This window comes from Tenrec ecaudatus, chromosome 15 (genome assembly GCF_050624435.1).
Source record: "Tenrec ecaudatus isolate mTenEca1 chromosome 15, mTenEca1.hap1, whole genome shotgun sequence".
NCBI classification, from domain to species: Eukaryota; Metazoa; Chordata; class Mammalia; order Afrosoricida; family Tenrecidae; genus Tenrec; species Tenrec ecaudatus.
In genome coordinates this window covers 93,900,923-93,919,026 of record NC_134544.1, presented here as the reverse complement: position 1 = coordinate 93,919,026, position 18,104 = coordinate 93,900,923, and positions in this window count along the sequence as shown.

Here is an 18,104-nt window from a genome sequence, read left to right as displayed (position 1 = left end):
AAAGGCTGGTCCTACGGACTTCATTGCTTCCTGGGGTTAAATGATCATACAGTGCCTCCTTTCTCACAACTTCATTACTATTACCTACTCTCCCTACAACACTCCAATCTTACCAGTAAAAAACCAAATGGTACTTATTGTTTGGTCCAGGAACTGCGCCTTATTAATCAAGCTGTTATCCCCCAAAAACCAGTAGCTCCAACCCCTATACTCTTTTATCCCACATTCCCCCTGCCACTATACCTATTTCCCCATCCCCCTTAACCCAACTTGTCAACATTTTTTGCCTTTACCTGCAGCCCCCTCCTAAAACAGTTGTAAAGCAGACATAGCCCAACTCCCTTAACTTCTCTCTCCCTCCAAGACACACTTACCTCTTTCTGCTGCTATCTGTTTAAGCCTGTGCCCCACCCCCACCACTCAGAGTTTAACTCTAAATAAACACTAAGTCATAAAGAACCTCAGACCACTGACTTTAAGTAAACAAATACTATACATTAAGTCCCCAATTTCTCCCTTATAACTGAATCATCAAACTCCCCCAGAGTGGCCACAGCAGCCTTTATGCAATGCAGCAGAAGCGACTCCCAACAGACCCTTAACCCTTTGCTGACACTTAGTTAATACAATTTTCATTTCAGTGAATGTTTAAATCTAGATGGAAACAGTAAATTTCAGAAGGTCAGAGTAAGTTACAAATAATTGGAAAAGAGTTTGGATAGAATGTCTAGCTGTGCCATAATGTGAAGAAGTTTAAAAGTTACAGAAAGTTGTTTGCAGAGAAGTTAATAAAAAAGAAGTGAATGTGTTCATGGTAAGAAAGATTATAGTGTAAAAGGACATCAAGCTGATAGTTCACCTGATAGCTCATGGAAAAGCGACAGAAAAACAAGGCCACTTCTGTTGGCCTCCTAAACTTTCCCCAGTTAGTCAAAACTGCGTTCAACAAACTCCAACGCACCCACCTTCATCCCCACCATTGCGTCTACCAAACCCTGCCAAACATTTTTTACTCTACACAGGCAAAAAAAACCCCAAGATTTAACAGTCCTGGCTCAACCCCTGGGGCCCGCTCTATCCCCTATAACTTGTCTATCTAAGCATCTAAATATGACAGTCAGAGGTTGGCAAACCTGCCTCTGGGTCACCGAAACAGCCCTTAAGTTAACCCAAGGAAAACCTATCCCCACAGGCTGCAGGACCTTCTCTCACACTGAGTCCTGTCTGTTAGGTAAACTGAGGTATGAAACGAGAAGAGATGGACCATACTCGTTGAGGACTGCTTAAAAAGCAGGCTTTATTGGAGACAAGTGGACAGTTCAACAGCCTACAGGAAAGTGAAGCTGTGGAAGCTGCACCCTGGGGAGCTCTTGAGGGGTTTTTTATACCCCCCCTCCCCCCTTTTGAAGCTTCTGGAGAGTTAGGCACTTTCCACTGACATAAGGTGCGGTTTTGCTCAGTGGGGCATACATGACTGCTTGTTGTAACAGGTCAGCCTGTTCTGGTTCTAGGAACAATGAAATGGGTGGTCCGTGATTTTGGAGGGTACAGTTGCTTGCAGAACTAGCCCATTTCTGGGAAACAGTCTAGGGGAAGGGTGTCCATACTTTTAGCAGACACTGTCTTTGCTGTCTTCAAGCCACTTGTAGAAAATCTGTCACATGGTTATCAAAAACCTTAATATAACTCTGCGCCAGGCTCCCTCTTTAAACCCAGCAACCCTCTTGCCTCAGCTCCTAGACTCACTGGAACTTAGTGGTCACTCCTGCCCCCTGGCAGTTGAGGCACTAACACTGCCCAGATTCTGATCAACTGTATCCTAACCCAAATCTAACTTTGTTTGCTGATGGCAGTTCTGTCATTGATGCCCAGAGACAACGTCAGGCTATGTATGCTGCCCTCTCACATAACTAATTCAGGAAAGCTGCATGCCTCCCAATAAAAACTACTTCTCAAAAAGCGAAAATTGTTGCTCTCACTTGAGCTCTACATCTAGCTCAAGGGGGGAAATGGCTAATATATATTCTGATTCTAATTATGCGTTCCTTATATCTCACTGTCATGCCACTATCTGGAAGGAGCAGGAATTTTCTGATTACCAAAGGGTCCCCCATAGTAAACGGCAACTTAATAGTTAATCTCTTACAGGCTTTTCAGCTGCCAGCAAAAGAAGCCATCATCCATTGCAAAAAACACCGATCTGATAACGCCCGTCTCCCTCCAAAGGCAGTTAACATCCTTAGCATGAGTCACCCTAAAAAATCAACAAGTTCTTGACTTATTCACAGCAGATAAAAGAGGAACGTGCATGTTTCTAAATAAAGACTATTGTTATATTAATGAATTGGGCATAGTTAAACAAAATGTTAAGGCCCTCCGCACCATGGCTCCTGAATATCAATGGCCTGAACTCAGGCATTAAAAGACCGAGACTAGCAGAATAGCTTAGAAAACACAACCTATCAATCTGCTGCCTAGAGGAGACACATCTCAAGGCTACAGACGAAAATAGGTCAAGAATCACAGGCTGGAGAAGGACCTACAAAGCAAACAGCAATACAAAAAATCAGGGGTTGCAATCCTAATCTCAGATAAAATTGACCTCAAAGGTCAAACCATAAAAAGAGATAAGGAGGGACACTATATAATGCTCAAGGGAATGGTAGACAAAGAACCACTAAGCATTGTAAACATATATTCTCCGAATGAGAGACCAGCTCAATACGTCAACAAGACACTCCAAAAGATTAAGAAAGAAATCAGACTTGACAATTACAGTGGGTGACTTCAACACACCACTCACTGAGAAAGATAGATCACAGGGAAAGAAACTCAACAAGGAGACTAGAGAGATAAACTCCACAATTTGACCATTTGACCCGATAGATATTTACAGAGCATTTCATCCAAATATAAAAATTTCACAGTTTTTCAAGTCCCCATGGCACATATTCGAAGATAGACCACATGCTGGTGCATAAAGCAAATGTACATAAATTTAAGCACATTGAAATAATAGACCTCTCTCTGACCACTGTGCCATAAGACTGGAAAGCAACAAATGAAAGACAAAGAAAATAAGAGCAAATAATTGGAGGATAGGATGAATAACTCTCTACTGCAAAAGGAGTGCATACTGGTGCAGATCAGAGAAGTGGGAAGATTCTAGAAACCAACGAAAATGAGCACATGATATATTAAAACTTATGGGATACAGCAAAGGCAGTCATCAGAGGAAGTTTCTTAGCAATACATGCACACCTGAGAAAGGAAGAGAGACTCATGATTGATACGCTGACAAAAAATTTAAAAAACTAGAGCAGAGTCAGCAGGACAATCCTACTAAGCAAAAGAAAAGAAATTATAAGAACCAAGACTGAGATCCAGGAGAGGGAAAATAAGAAAACTATGGAAAAAAATTAATATTGCTAAAAGTTGGTTCTTTGAGAGGATAAACAGGATCAATAGACCATTGGCAAACCTAACCAAAGAAAGGAGGGAACAAATCTCAATAGCAAGAATAAGGGATGAAAGAGGGGTCATTATAACAGAGCCTAATGAAATCTAAAGGATAGTTACACAGTACTATGAAGGATTGTACTCCAATGAATTCAACAATTTGGAAGACATGGACAAATTCCTGGAAAAACAATCCCTCCCTAGACCATCCTCAGTGGACTGCAAGAATCTCAACAGACCCATAGCAATAGATGAAATGGAAACATTATCAAGGGATTACCAACAAAAAAATCCCCTGGACCAGATGGCTACACTGGAGAATTCTATCAAGCATTTGGGGAAGAACTAATACCAATCATACACAAACTTTTCCAGAACATAGAAAATGAGGGCAAACTCCCAAACTCCTTCTATGAAGCTAGTATAACTCTGATAACCAAACCTGAAAAGGATCCCACAAGAATAGAGAACTACAGACCAATATCCCTAATGAACATCAATGCAAAAATCCTTAACAAATCACTAGCCAACAGAATACAAAAGTATATAAAACAAATAATTCACCATGACCAAGTGGGATTCATACCAGGGATGCAGGGATGGTTCAACATAAGAAAGACCATTAGTATTATTCGTCACATTGACATGGAAAACTTTAAGAACCACATGATAATATCAATAGACGCAGGAAAAGCAATCGACAATATCCAACAACAATTCCTGTTTAACATACTAGCGAAGATAGGAATGGAAGGAAAGTTCCTCAAGACAATACAAGCTATATATGAAAAAGCAACAGCCAACGTGGTAGTCAATGGAGAAAAGACTAACACAATCCCATTGAAAAAGGGGACCAGACAAGGATGCCCTTTGTCCCCACTCCTATTTAATATCGTGCTGGACGTTTTAGCTAATAGCATAAGGCAAAGATGTGACGTCAAAGTTATTTGTGTGGGGAAGGAAGAGCTGGAATTATTGTTATTTGCAGATGATATGATTTTATATATGGAAAATCCCAAAAGATCTACAAGGAAATACTGGAAGCAATAGAGGAGTTTGGCAGAGTGGCAGGATACAAGATCAACAAACAGAAGTCCATCGGACTTTTATACACATCAGATAAGACCCCAGAAGAAGAGATTAAAAAATATGGTACCCTTCACAATAGCCAAACACAAATAGAAATATCTAGGGATACACCTGACTGAAAAAACAAAATATCTATACAGGGAAAACTATAGAACACTATTACAAGAAACCAAGAGCGACCTCAACAAATGGAAGTATATCCCACGCTCTTGGATTGGAAGACTTAATATAGTTAAGATGTCAGTTCTGCCAAAAGCACTATATAAGTTTAATGTCATCCCGATACAATTACGATCATCTTTCTTCAAAGAAATGGAAAAACTGATTACCAACTTCATATGGAGAGGGAAGAAGCCCAGAATTAGCAGAGAACTCCTCAAGAAGAAGGACACCGTGGGAGGGCTTGCTTTACCTGACTTTGGCACATGCTATACAGCCACAGTTCTCAAAATTGCATGGTATTTGTACAATGAAAGATACTCAGACCAATGGAAAAGAACTGAAAACCCAGAAATAAAGGCATCAGCATACAGACAGCTGATCTTTGATAGGGGCCCCAAATATATCAAATGAGAAACAGAAGCTCTCTTTTACAAGTGGGGCCAGAAAAAAATGGATATTAACATGCAGAAAAATGAAGCAAGACCCTTATCTCACTCCATGCACAAGAATAAACTTAAGGTGGATCACAGACCTTGAAGTTAAACCCCAAACTATTAGGGCCATCAATGAGGGAATTGGGAACTTGAGAACTTTTCCACAGGGAATACATAGGCTATCAGAAATAGGGAAGGACACACACACAGAGGAGGCACAAATTGACAAATGGGATATACTGAAGATAAAACATTTGTGCACATCGAAAGAATTCACCAAGAGAGTAATAAGAGAGTCCACAGACTGGGAAAACATCTTTAGCAATGACACATCAGATAAAGGCCTTATTACTAAAATCTACAATACTCTGCTAGCTTCCGAAAAGAAAAAAAAAAAACAAACTAATAGCCCACGTGAGAGGTGGGCAAAGGACTTGAACAGAAGTTTCACAGGCGCAGAAATCTGAATGGCCAACGAACATATGAGAAAATGTTCCCGATCTTTAGCCATAAGAGAAATGCAAATTAAAACAACAATGAGGTACCACCTGACACCCTCAAAGGTAGCCCAATTCAAAAAGCAACAAGTGTTGGAGGGGCTGTGGGGAGACAGGAACTCTCATCCACTGGTGTTGGGCCTGTAAGTATGTACAGCCGCTATGGAAATCAATCTGGCGATACCTAAAGCAGATGGAAATAGAGTTACCATATGACCCAGCAATCCCACTACTGGGCATATACTTAGAAGAGGCAAGAAGCAAACCAAGGCCAGACATCTGTGCTCCAATGTTCATTGTGGCACAGTTCACAATTGCAAGGAGATGGAAGCAACCCAAATTTCCATCACCTGACGATTGGATTAAAAAACTGTGGTATATACATCCAATGGAGTATTACCCATCACTAAAAAGCAGTGATGAACATATGAGGCACATAGCAGCATGGGAAGAACTGGAGGAAATCATGCTAAGTATAGTAAGTCAGGCACAAAAGGACAAGTACAGCATGAGCCTGCTGAGGTAAGTATTAAAAAAAATTCAAAAGGGGCATAGGGAAAAAACTACCGTGTGCAAACATTTTTGGGGCGAAGACTGTAGTATGGCAGAGATGAGATCAAAACCAGGGATACACATGGTAGACAACTGGGGAGGAGGTGGGGAAAGGAAAATGAAAGAATGAATAGAAGGAAGTAAAGGGGAGCGGGGGCAAGGGGCACAAACCCACCCAAGGGAAGGGTATTGTTTATAACTTCACAGACAGTGTGAAGCTTTCCTCTGAGAACCTAGTGAAGGCCTTCCTGGTGAGGTTATGTATCATCCATCTATGTATCTATCTATGAGTCTACCTATCTGTCTGTCTGTCTATCTATCTGCCTATCTATCTTATAGATGTACCTCTCTACCTCTCTCACAGTCTACTTATCTATCTGTCTGTCTGTCTCTCCATGAACTATCTTGGTCCAAGAAGCTGGTGCCTTGTGGAGAGGCTTGGGCAAGCAGAGCAGGGGTTTCCTGCAGCACTGTTGCCTGCTAGTTGTGCAGGTGTGTCTCCCCAGTCAGCTGCCACTGGGCTCTCACACTTAGGACCAGCCCAGGCCCCCATCCCACTGGGGCTGGTGTGTGTGCAGGGCCCAGGCTGTGCCAGAACAGGTTTGGATGCTCCCACAACAAAATGTCTTGCCACTGCAGGGTGTGTGAAAGAATTTCCTATTGTTTGGGACCTTGGTTTCCGCAGCTGGAAAGTTGTAAGTAGAGTGTCCTTGTCTCCGGAGGCCTTCCCGCCTGGATAAACTCCTGTGGCATTTGCCCCTGATGGGTCACCAGGCCTTCAGAGGCTTTGGCCTCCCATGACACAAATGACCTGATTGCTGTCTCCATCACCTCCGTCACCGTTGCTGAAGCCGAGGGAGGGCTGTCTTTTGGCATCTATGGGTGTGCTTTGCTCCAGTGTCTGCAGAACTGGACATGGGAAGACAAGCCTGAAGTTGCAGCAGTGGAGCCCTGGGCGATCCAGGTGCACCCTGGTGTGACTTGGGTGCCGAGTCCTTCGGTTCTGGAACCATGTGTCAATCCATGCTTTCAGAAGGCCTGTCTGGCGTGCCAGTTCTTGCCTGGCTTTCACGCCGGGGAATGGCTGCTTCTCAAACGCTTGCACCAGGTGGGCGCTTTGATCTTTGTTGATGACAGTCCTCTTGCGTCTGTCTGCCTTCAGCGCCCTGGCTCGAGAAGTGGTGCAAGGCGGCACCGGGCACGGCTGTCTCGGAGGTGGATGGAGCTCAGTCGGCTCCTCCTGAGCTGTCGATTTCTGCGGTTTTTTAACCACAGGAAGTTTCTGTCCTCGGCCACGCTGGTAGCTCTGGCAATTTCTTCTCTGACCATGAGGCCTGGATACGGGTCTCGAGCAAATGAGGCTTCTAATATGTCTAATTGATAAGCGGTTCATACAGTCCTCTTTCTTCGGTCTTGGTTTTGCTGAGAACGGGCAGGAGAGTTTTTTGAAGCCATGCTGTGGACGGAGGAGCAGTTCCGGGGGAGAAGAGAGGGCTGTGGGCTCCGACAGGTCAGCGGAACTTGAACTCTCCGAAGGAGAGGGTAACCCGACGCTTTTACATAGCATTTCTTCTGAGCACCTCATTAGATATTAAAGATGTGATGGGTGGCTGGACTGAGCACAGCCAATAGGGATGAGACACGTCTTTGCAACTGTCTTGAGCGCCAAAGAGCATTCTTCTCATCCTTCTTCATAGTTCTGGTTTCCGGGTTCATTTCTCAAATGGATCCCTTTTTTATTTTTAAATTAATAATCGGACTGTTTATATTTCACAGTATTATTTAAAGTCCCGGGGGATTGCGTGTTTGCGAAGTGCACAAATCGTGTCTATGTGAGTGTGTGTGATGTGTGTGTGTGTGGGGGGGAGTTCCTGAAAAGAATAGTTTTGTCATGCTCCGGCAGGGCATAACCCAGGGACACACTAGCTGAGGCGGCTTACTAAACCACAACCAAAACCCAAGTTCAGATGAACCTGCTCATACTACAAACTAAGAAGCAGCAGCGGAATGAGAAGACAAGCCAAGCTATGCAGCAGGACATCCATGATGAAGAAAGTTCCCAAGGACCCTCCCGAACCAAGAAATGGGAGTTGCTCGTGAGATGCAGGTAGCCCATGGGCCCTGCTCTTGCTTGCAGGATGCCCTGATCTTCCTTGCAAGGCATTGATAGGCGGCCCTCTGCGATCTGCTTGGGAGAAGCTGATAGACAATGCCCACTAGCTTGGACTATTACTGCGGGCTCTTGCAGGCTAGTCATTCACGTGATTCTTAGCCCTCACCCTCCTTGCTGGCCTCGCGTAGGTGGATAGAATATCACCCAGTGGGCACTTTGTCATCTTCCTGGCCGCTGTGTAGCAGGTTGACCAGCAGGCGTATACCTGCAGCCCCGTGGAAATGCTACGATCTGCGCCTCCACAGAGGCACCCCAGGTGGTCTAAGCCCCAGGTCTGACATCATCCCTCCCACAGGTGGGTCTGTCTGGCCTCCCTCCTCCTGTCTGACAAACCTGTGGGGAGTTATGGGTTGGGATGGATTTCTAATCTGAAATCTTCATATTGTCTCAAGATGTTTCAAGAAAAACTTGATTTGTATCTCTATTGCATCATTTGACTCGGAGACCCTAGCTTTTGCAACACTTCCAGCTAGGTACAAGTGTCAGGGTGTGAGGGTTTGCGTGTGTGGGTGGGTGGGTGCCCATGCAGCGTGGCCAACTGAAACAGCTGTTTGTGCAGTGTACTTATTACCAAACACTTCTGAGGTTGTTTGACCAGTAGTCCGGTTGAGGCAAGCAGCCTGCTACTTTGTTATGTGCATATTCACGTACCTGCCAACTGACGCTCTTCCTAGCAGCAGTGCATGCAGGTGGGTCAGCTCTGTCTGGGACCGCTCTCCCAAAACGCTGGTTGGGAATGAGCTATGGTTCGGGCCTGAGAGACCAAGGATGATTCCGTATCCCATGCATGGTCACTGCCTCAAGAGAGACAGCTGTGCACACTGGAAATACTGAGGCAGTTCCTTATTCTTCAGTGAATATAGCCGCTATTTTATCCTGAGTCAAGTAGTTCCTGTCAGCCTCCTCCCATCTCGAACGTAGGTTGTGGCTGTGTTTTGGTAAACCACCTCAGCCAGTGTGTCTCTGGGTCAAACCCTGCCAGAGCGTGACGCAACTATCCTTTTCAGGCACGCACGCACACACACACACACACACACATCACACACTCACACAGTCATGATTTGTGCGCTCCGGAAACACGCAATCCCCCGGGTCTTTAAATAATACTATGAAATATAAACCCAACGATTTTTAATTTAAAAATAAAAAGGGATCCATTTGAGAAACAAAACCGGAAACCAGAACTATGCAGAACTAGGAGGAGGATGCGCTTTGCCGATCCGCAGACAATTGCAAACACATGCCTCATCCCTATTGGCTGTGCTCATTTCTGTCGCCAATCATATGTTATGTATCGAATGAGGTGCTCGAAGGAAATGCTATGTAAAAGCGGCTGCTGGCCCTCTCTTCCGGAGAGTTCAAGTTCCACTGGCCAATCTCTCTCTCTCTCTCTCTCTCTCTCTCTCTCTCTCTCTCTCTCTCTCTCTCACACACACACACACACACACACACACACACACACACACACACACACACACCTCATACATTATCTCCTGACTGCTTGGGTCAGTCAGAATTTCCTGGAGCCACCTTGGAAGCTCTTCTGCACATGGATCCCATCTCTCTTTGTATTCCATTCACGGTGGTCAGACCCGCGCCCACTTGTTTGATCCCTGCCCGCAACTGTGATCTCTTGAGTAGAAACCTGCCTCCGCCGGTCACCATCAGTTTGGCGGCAATTCTCTCACTTTGCAATCTCTCTGCCGATCCATTGCATTGATTTCCATTTGACTGGCCTAGCTAGTGACTGAGAATTCTTCAACATGCACGCAAGCAGACACCTCCTTCGGAAGAGTTGTACCTGGTTGGTTTCACAGACAGTCCAAAGAGCCACACCGCAATCAATCAAATGAGCTTTTAGTGAAAGCCAGCGGGTAAATGGGTGAACTGGAAGAGTCAGTGGGTCACAAGAGCACAGCAGAACTCAATAAGCTTATTAGGCATCAAATGGCTAGCAGGAAAGGGTCATCAATCCTTGACACAAGGAGATCCTCAAAGTGGGAACGTTCTGGGGGAATTCCCACTGTGTGCAGTCCTCAGGATGAGGTGTTCCAAGCCAATGTTTATTTCAAAACAGGTCGGCCTGTGTGTAGGGGGGTGGGGTGGTTGTGCACATGGCAGGGTGTGTGCTGCACTTTTATCTGCTTTAAAACTCCATTTGTGCTAAAGTGAGACTTTTTTGATGCCATGGGCAAAAATTTTCCAGGCAGAAACTTTGCCAAGTGACAGTAAAAGGTCAGGCAGAGCCCTGGAGACTGATCTAGGGTAGGTCAGTGGTGATTTGCTTTGAAACAATGTAATCAAAAAAGGTTACCCTCCTCAATGTGTGTGTGTGTGTGTGTGTGTGTGTGTGTGTGTTTTGGACATCCCACCCAATTCTGCTTCCGTGCAGTGTTGCTGGACCAGGGAGCCGTTAAGTAATCCCAAGTGTGGGTCCGGATTACTGCTTCTGACAGTTAACATTTACCCTGACGCACCCTCGGGATTACTGCCAGGGAGCTTAACAAAATAACACAATCACAATCACAAGGGCAATGTGTTTCAGAAAAGAAAAGGGAATGAAAAACAAATGCTGATAAATTTCAGTAAGGTGGCAGGGCAGGCAAGGTCCCAGGAAATCAGTCCTCACACAAAAGTCCCTTGAGCCCATGGAAGTGAGCAGAAAAAGACAGGATATTTGGAAGATGCTTACAGATAAGAGCATGTCCATGTCCAAAGGAAAGCCATCTCTTTTTTAAATCCTTTTATTGGAGGCTCACACACTCTTATCAAATTGCATCCACCCATCTATTCTTCCACCCAACCATCCACCCATCCATTGTATCAAGCACATATGTATATGTGTTGTCACCATCATTCTCAAAACAGTTGCTTTCTGCTTGAGCCCTTGGTATCAGGCCCTCATTTTCCCCCCAGGTGACATAGTCCTCAGTGGCTTCCCTGGGTGGTATGTCTGCCTTAAATGGAAATCGATTATTACTCTTCAAGGAAAGTCTATCACACACACACACACACACACATACACACACACGGTGGTCATGCGTGTTCTCATGACACCTTGTGTGGGTCAGTGTTTCCTGTAGCCACGTAGGAAGCCCTTCTGCATATGCACCCTGTCTCACATTTTGCTCTGATCACAGTGGTCACACTTGTAACCGCATCTCTGCTCCTACAGGCAGCTGCGATCACTCCACTGGAAACCTGCTGCTGCCAGTCGCTATCATTTGATGGTAATTCTGTCCCGTTGATCTATCTCCAGCGATCGATTGATTCTCATGTGTCCTAACTATTGACTGAGAATTCTTCAACAGACAGGCAGACAAACAGGAAGGCACAGGCAGACTGAAACACAGACAACAGATCATTGAGGAGAGTTTACCAATCCAAAGAACCACACCGCAATCAATCAAAAGAGCTTTTAGTGAAATCCAATGGGTGAATGTGTGAATTGTAAGAGTCACTGGGTCCTGAGAGCACATTGTAAGCCCTTTGGCATATGTGCCCCATCTATCTATGTGTTCCAATCACGGTGGTCTGACCCCTGCCTGCTACTCTGGTGTCACTCATAACTGTGATTTCTGGAGGGGAAACCCATCGCAGCCAGTCACGATCAGTTTGGTGGCAATTCTGTCTTTCTGTTCTCAACTCCACCGATTAATTGATTCCCATTTGAGCGGCCTAGCTAGTGACTGAGAATCGTCAACAGACAGGCCGACAGACAGGCAGACAGGCAGATACACAGACAGACAGATGCTTGGGAAAAGTTGCACCCGGTTGATTTCAAAGACAGTCCAATGAGCCACAACACAAGAAATCATACGAGCTTCTAGTGAAAGCCAGCGGGTGAATGGGCAACCCAGAGGAGTGAGTGGGTCGCGAGAGCACATCAGAATACACTCAGCTTATTGGGCATCAAACCACCAGCAGGGAAGGATGATCAATCCTTACCACACCCAGGACCTCCAAGTGAGAATGTTTTTGGGAATTCCCAATGTTTGCAGTCCTCAGGCTGGGGTGTTCCAAGCTACTGTTTATTTCAAAATTGGTCAATATATGTGTGAGAGAGAGAGCGTGGCGGGAGATGTGGATGTATTAGGCCATAAGCTGGTCCATGTGTTTCTTGGTGTGTGACTAGTCCCCTTTGCCTCTGTTTACCTTGTAACAAAAAGCATTGTGAGATAACTCATTTCTTTATGACCTTGCAGCTAAAAGCAGTGTGAGATAACTCAGTTATTTATGACCTCTTGAGATTCTTTTGAACCTTGCATGTCCTTGTGCTTATCTTAGAATATAGTGGTGTTATTATTCAAATGTTTAGAAAGTGTGACTCGTTCAGTAACATTTGCATAGATAAGAGGTTAGGGATGTTTTTCAAAGCAAGTTCTCTGATGTTCCTTTTGTAACCATTCCCTTGTTAGAAGAGTGTAAAAACCAAGGTTTGAACATACTTCAGTCCATCAGACTGTTGTCCTCCCAATCCCATGCTTTCTATATGGCTCTTTCTTTTATTCTTTCATCTGCACGCATCATTTCAGACGCGGCTTGATGGGGGATAGCTGGTCTAATCACCCGCATTTTTGGCGCCCAACAGGGGGCTTTGAAAACTGAGCATCCCGTGACAGAAACCACTGAATAGCAAGGCCGTGAATCTTTACAGTGAAAATTAGGGTAAGTGGTGAAACGTTGGGAGTAACAAATAATGGGACAGACTTCTAGTAAATGTATGTATGTAAATATGCTTCCAAATATGTTAAGAGCTAGAGGAGCAAAAGTAACCAACCAAAGATTAGAAGAGCTTTTTGATTTTGTGGTTAGGGTATGTCACCTCCTGCTGCTGACCTGCAGGGTACTGATCTGCTTCAGCTTAGACCAAATTATGGTCTAATACTGAGAGCCTCGTGCATTGGAGCAAACATTGTGGCAAACAGTGAGGGAAGATGGACCCCGCGGGTTGGAGGGCACTCAGAATGGGACTGATGCCACAGTACAGTTGCAGCTAGGTCCACGGGTCCCTCAAGGTGGGTCACGGCGTCGGCGAGTGAGAGGCAGAAACCACACGACTCAAAGGTTGCATGTGATTGTTCCAATTTTATTCATGCAAAGCTTCAATTTATATATTCTTTTCCTAAGCTTAAATCTTATGGCTTGAGGTCATACTTGAGGAAATTCTCAAGACCATGACCAGTTACATAATCACATTTCTTTACTCTCCATCAGATACACTGCATGATTCCTGGTTAAAATTTAGTACATCTTGAAACGAAAACTGTCTCAAACACAAGTGTGATAAACATAAACCTTCTAACAATAAGTGAGCACACTTTATCACACTAGGGCATATTGTTCGAACTATGAAATCAATAAAGCATTAATGCATTTCATTATCAAACACAAAAATTACTTGACAGACTTTGGCTGTTCCTTCTTCAGGTGTTCCTCTAGGGCTTTCATTTATTGTTTTCTTTCCCACTAAGTTCCCATAAATCAAACTCCCACTGGTCTTTCTGTACCAAGGCATGAGTTGCCTCAAATAGGCAGCTTTGCTTCAGTGGAAGTCAAGTTGCCCTACAATAGGTAGCTTCACTTCATTGGACTTCGACCACCACGGGGGCTTCAGCGCCTTGCAATGAAGATCAGGGAGTCTTGCAAGCAAGGACAGGGCCCGTGGCCAACTGACATCTCGTGAGTAACTCCAATCATTTCTCACTTGGGGAGGGTCCGTGGGAACTTTCATCAGCGTGGGTGTCCTGCTGAGTAGCTTGACTTGTCCTCTCATTCCGCTGTTGCTTCTCAGTTTGTAGTATCAGCACGTCCATCCGAACATAGGTTTTGGCAGTGTTTTGGTAAACCTCCTCAGCCAGCGTGTCCTTGGGTGAAGCCCTGCCGGTGCATGATGCAACTATCCTTTTCGGGCACGCTTGTGTGCGCGCATACACACACACACACACACACACACACACTCACTCACTCAGACAGTCAGGATTTGTGCACTTCTGAAACGCGCAACCCCCCGGGTTTTTAAATAATACTTCGAAATATAAACAGTTTTAATTTAAAAATAAAAGGGATACATTTTTACCTTTTAAATTGGAAGGGATTTCTTTGAGAAATGAAACCGGAAACCAGAACTATGCAGAAGGAGGGGGAGGTGAATGCTCTTTGGTGCTCCCCAGACAGTTGCAAACACGTGCCTCTTCCCTATTGGCTGTGCTCATTCCTGTCGCCAATCACATCTTGTATATCGAATGAGGTGCTCGAAGGGAATGGTATTTAAGAGCGGCGGCTGGCCCTCTCCTCCGGAGAGCTCAAGTTCCGCTGGCCTGTCGGAGCCCACAGCCCTCTCTTCTCCCCCGAAACTGCTCCTCCTTCCGCAGCATGGCTTCGAAAGACCCTCCTGCTCGTTCTAAGCGAACCCAAGACCGAAGAAAGAGGACTGTCTGGAACGCTTCTCAATCTGACATCTTACAAGCCTCATTTGCTCGAGACCCGTATCCAGGCTTCACGGCCAGAGAAGAACTTGCCAGAGCCATCGGCGTGGCAGAGGAGAGAATCTTCCTGTGGTTCAAAAACCGCAGAAGTCGACAGCTCAGGAGGAGCCGACTGAGCTCCGTGCCCCCTCCGGGACAGCCGTGCCCCGTGCCGCCTCGCACCACCTCTCCAGCCAGGGCGCCGACGGCAGACAGACGCAAGAGGACTGTCATCAGCAAAGATCAAAGCGCCCACCTGGTGCAAGCGTTTGAGAAGCAGCCATTCCCCGGCGTGAAAGCCAGGCAAGAACTGGCACGCCAGACAGGCCTTCCGGAAGCTCAGATTGACACGTGGTTCCAGAACCGAAGGGCTCGACACCCACATCACACCGGAGTGCAGCTGGATCACCACGGGCTCCAGCAATGCAGCTCCAGCCCGGTCTTCGCACGTCCGGTTCTGCAGCCACCTGAGCAAAGCACACCCATAGATGCCCAGAGACCGCCCTCCCTGGGCTTCGTAGGCGGCGGCGGAGGTGATGGAGACAGCAATCCGTTAGCTTGCGTCATGGGAGGCCAAGCCTCTGTGGGCCCGGTGACCCATCAGGGGCAAATGCCACAGGAGTTCACCCAGGCGGGAAGGCCTCCGGAGACAAGGACACTCTACTTGGACCTTTCCAGCTGCGGAAACCAAGGTCCCGAACAACAGGACATTCTTTCGGACGCCGGGCAGTGGAAAGGCACTTCATTGTGGGAGCATCCAAACCTCTTCTGGCAGAGACCGGCTCCTGCACACACACCAGCCCCAGTGGGATGGGGGCCTGGCCTGGCCGTCAGCGTGAGTGCCCAGCGGCAGCTGACTGGAGAAACACACCTGCACAACCAGCAGGCAACACTGCTGCAGGAAAACCCACCTCTGCTTGCCCAAGCCTCTCCACAAGGCACCAGCTTCTTGGACCAACTCCTCGACGACCTGGAAATTCAGCAGAATGCCCAGCCCTTGGTGAATCAACAGGAAGCAGGCCTGCAATGTGAGCCACCACTGCAATTCCCTATCAGCGAGGAGCTCTATCAGGAGTACCTAAGAGACTTTTAAAACGCCCCGAATGCCCGGGAGACTCACTAAAACCCTCTGAAAAGCACCAATCATAACTTATAAGTTAAAAAAAAAGAAAACACGAAGCAGATTTAAAACCACCTTAAATGCCCCATAAATCAGTAAGAAACAACAGCAACACACTGATACACTAAAAAAGGCACCCTTAAGGAGTAGATATCTATGTATATTTATATAATATATAAGTGATTCTTTGTAAACGATTAACATATAATATGTACACTATTTATACATCATAGATCATTTTTTACATATAGTACATATAAAAACTGAAACCCCTCCAAAACCATTCATAAACCATGGAATACATTTAAAAAGACCCAAAGGGACCAAAGAAGCCCTTTAGGACCCCTTGGAGATCATTCGTAATTTCCTCCCCGCAAGAGAGTAAAACCCTACATAGAGTTGATCAGGTGTCCAGTGAGCTTCTTCATGTCCCCGGCCCCACCAATTGAGGTCATCGAGCTGCAAGCTGATTAACAGGCTAAATGCCACCCCTTCACTCTCAAGAGCCTCAAGTTGAGAGCACATCATGTATCTCTTGCAGCACACGTGTGGCAGGAAAGCCCACCCCTAACTGGATGGGAGGGCTCTAGAGTCAAGATTGACAAGCTAAGCTTGGTCTCTGAGCCTGCTTGACCTTAGGTGTCTTTGGATTCTTCTCCAGGGCATAATCTATGGGCCTTATGGGAAGGGTGTGGAGTCTTCTTCGGGTGGGGCAGGAAACGGGTCTCAATGCTTTTGATAGCTGACAACACTCAGGAATGTAGCCTTCAAGAAGTTGCCCTGGGAATTCATGTAGCAGCATAGCAACCCTGTGCAGTGAAGTGCCTTAAGACTGGCATTGTTATGGTGCGTGGTGGTGGTGGTGGCGGGGACACGGTCAGGAGCGACTTTGACTTCGGAGACCGTGAGTGGGATACACCTCCAACCCAGGAAAGTGAAGGTCCCCTCCAGGGGAGCCCCAGCCTCCCAGACTACTTAACGGATGAACACTGACAGTTGGTTCTCACACACGGTCTTGCGGGTTGTGTTTCACACACTCTGGTGACTATGAAATGCCCAGATCTATGCTTGAGTCTCCGTGTGAATGAATGGATTCCATTTGAGCTTCCATTCTGAGCACTGCGTGGACGGTGGAAGACCAACAAGCACTTTTCAGTGGATTTGCCTCTGTGGCTCTGACGACTGGATAAGGGGGTAGATTGGCAAAGGTCTAAAGCTTTGCCCAGATAGAAGGCAGTCTGTGTGTGTGTGTGACTGATTGCAAACACTTCCTCCCTCACCACCCGGCCAGGGAGGAGCATTCTGGTCTGCAGCTCCTTGCCCAGGGTGAACATACCCCCGAGGTAAATCGGGCTGGAGTGTGGGTGGCTGTATAATACCAGCACCACTTGGTCAGGGGTCAGGAGGACCTAGAACCAAGTTCTGCAATATCGGCAATCCTGTTACAGCACCACTATCACCACCACCACCATGGCCAACCGCACCCCAACCCCCACCCAGGATGTTGAGGGAACATTCTGTTATGCTACCACCACTGGTCACCCACTGTTGGTATTGAGCCAAGCCTATAAAACACAGGGACATCGCATGTCTCTGTCGTGTTGTTTAGATTTTCATATTCACCACAATCAATAGTCAGACGTGTATAGAGGATATGAAGGTCAAAACACACACTTCTGTCCTTCCCACCCGATTCACACAGGCACCCTGCTTTTGGTGAAAACAGATAGCTCATGGAGAGAAAGACAGACAGATAAGTAAGTAGACTGTTAGAAAGGTAGACACAGCTATAAGATGATAGATAGATAGATAGATAGATAGATAGATAGATAGATAGATAGATAGATTGACGATACATAACATCACCAAGAAGGCCTTCAACAGGCTCTCAGAGGAAAGCTTCACACTGTCTGTGAAGCCTTACTTTGGCAAGTAGGCCAATAGTAACCTAAGAGGGGAGTTTCATCAGGTCACAGCTTGATTCGAGTGCTAGGAGAGAAAAGTCTTTTCAAGTCCCTTCCCTTCTGGCTTCCTCCCTGGTGATGGGAGCGTTGAGCTGATGCCCTGGCCTGTGCTGCACTACCTGTGGCTCAAGCCAAACCACTGATCGGTTAGGTTTTGAGGTTTTTTGGAGACCTTTGTCGCCACACT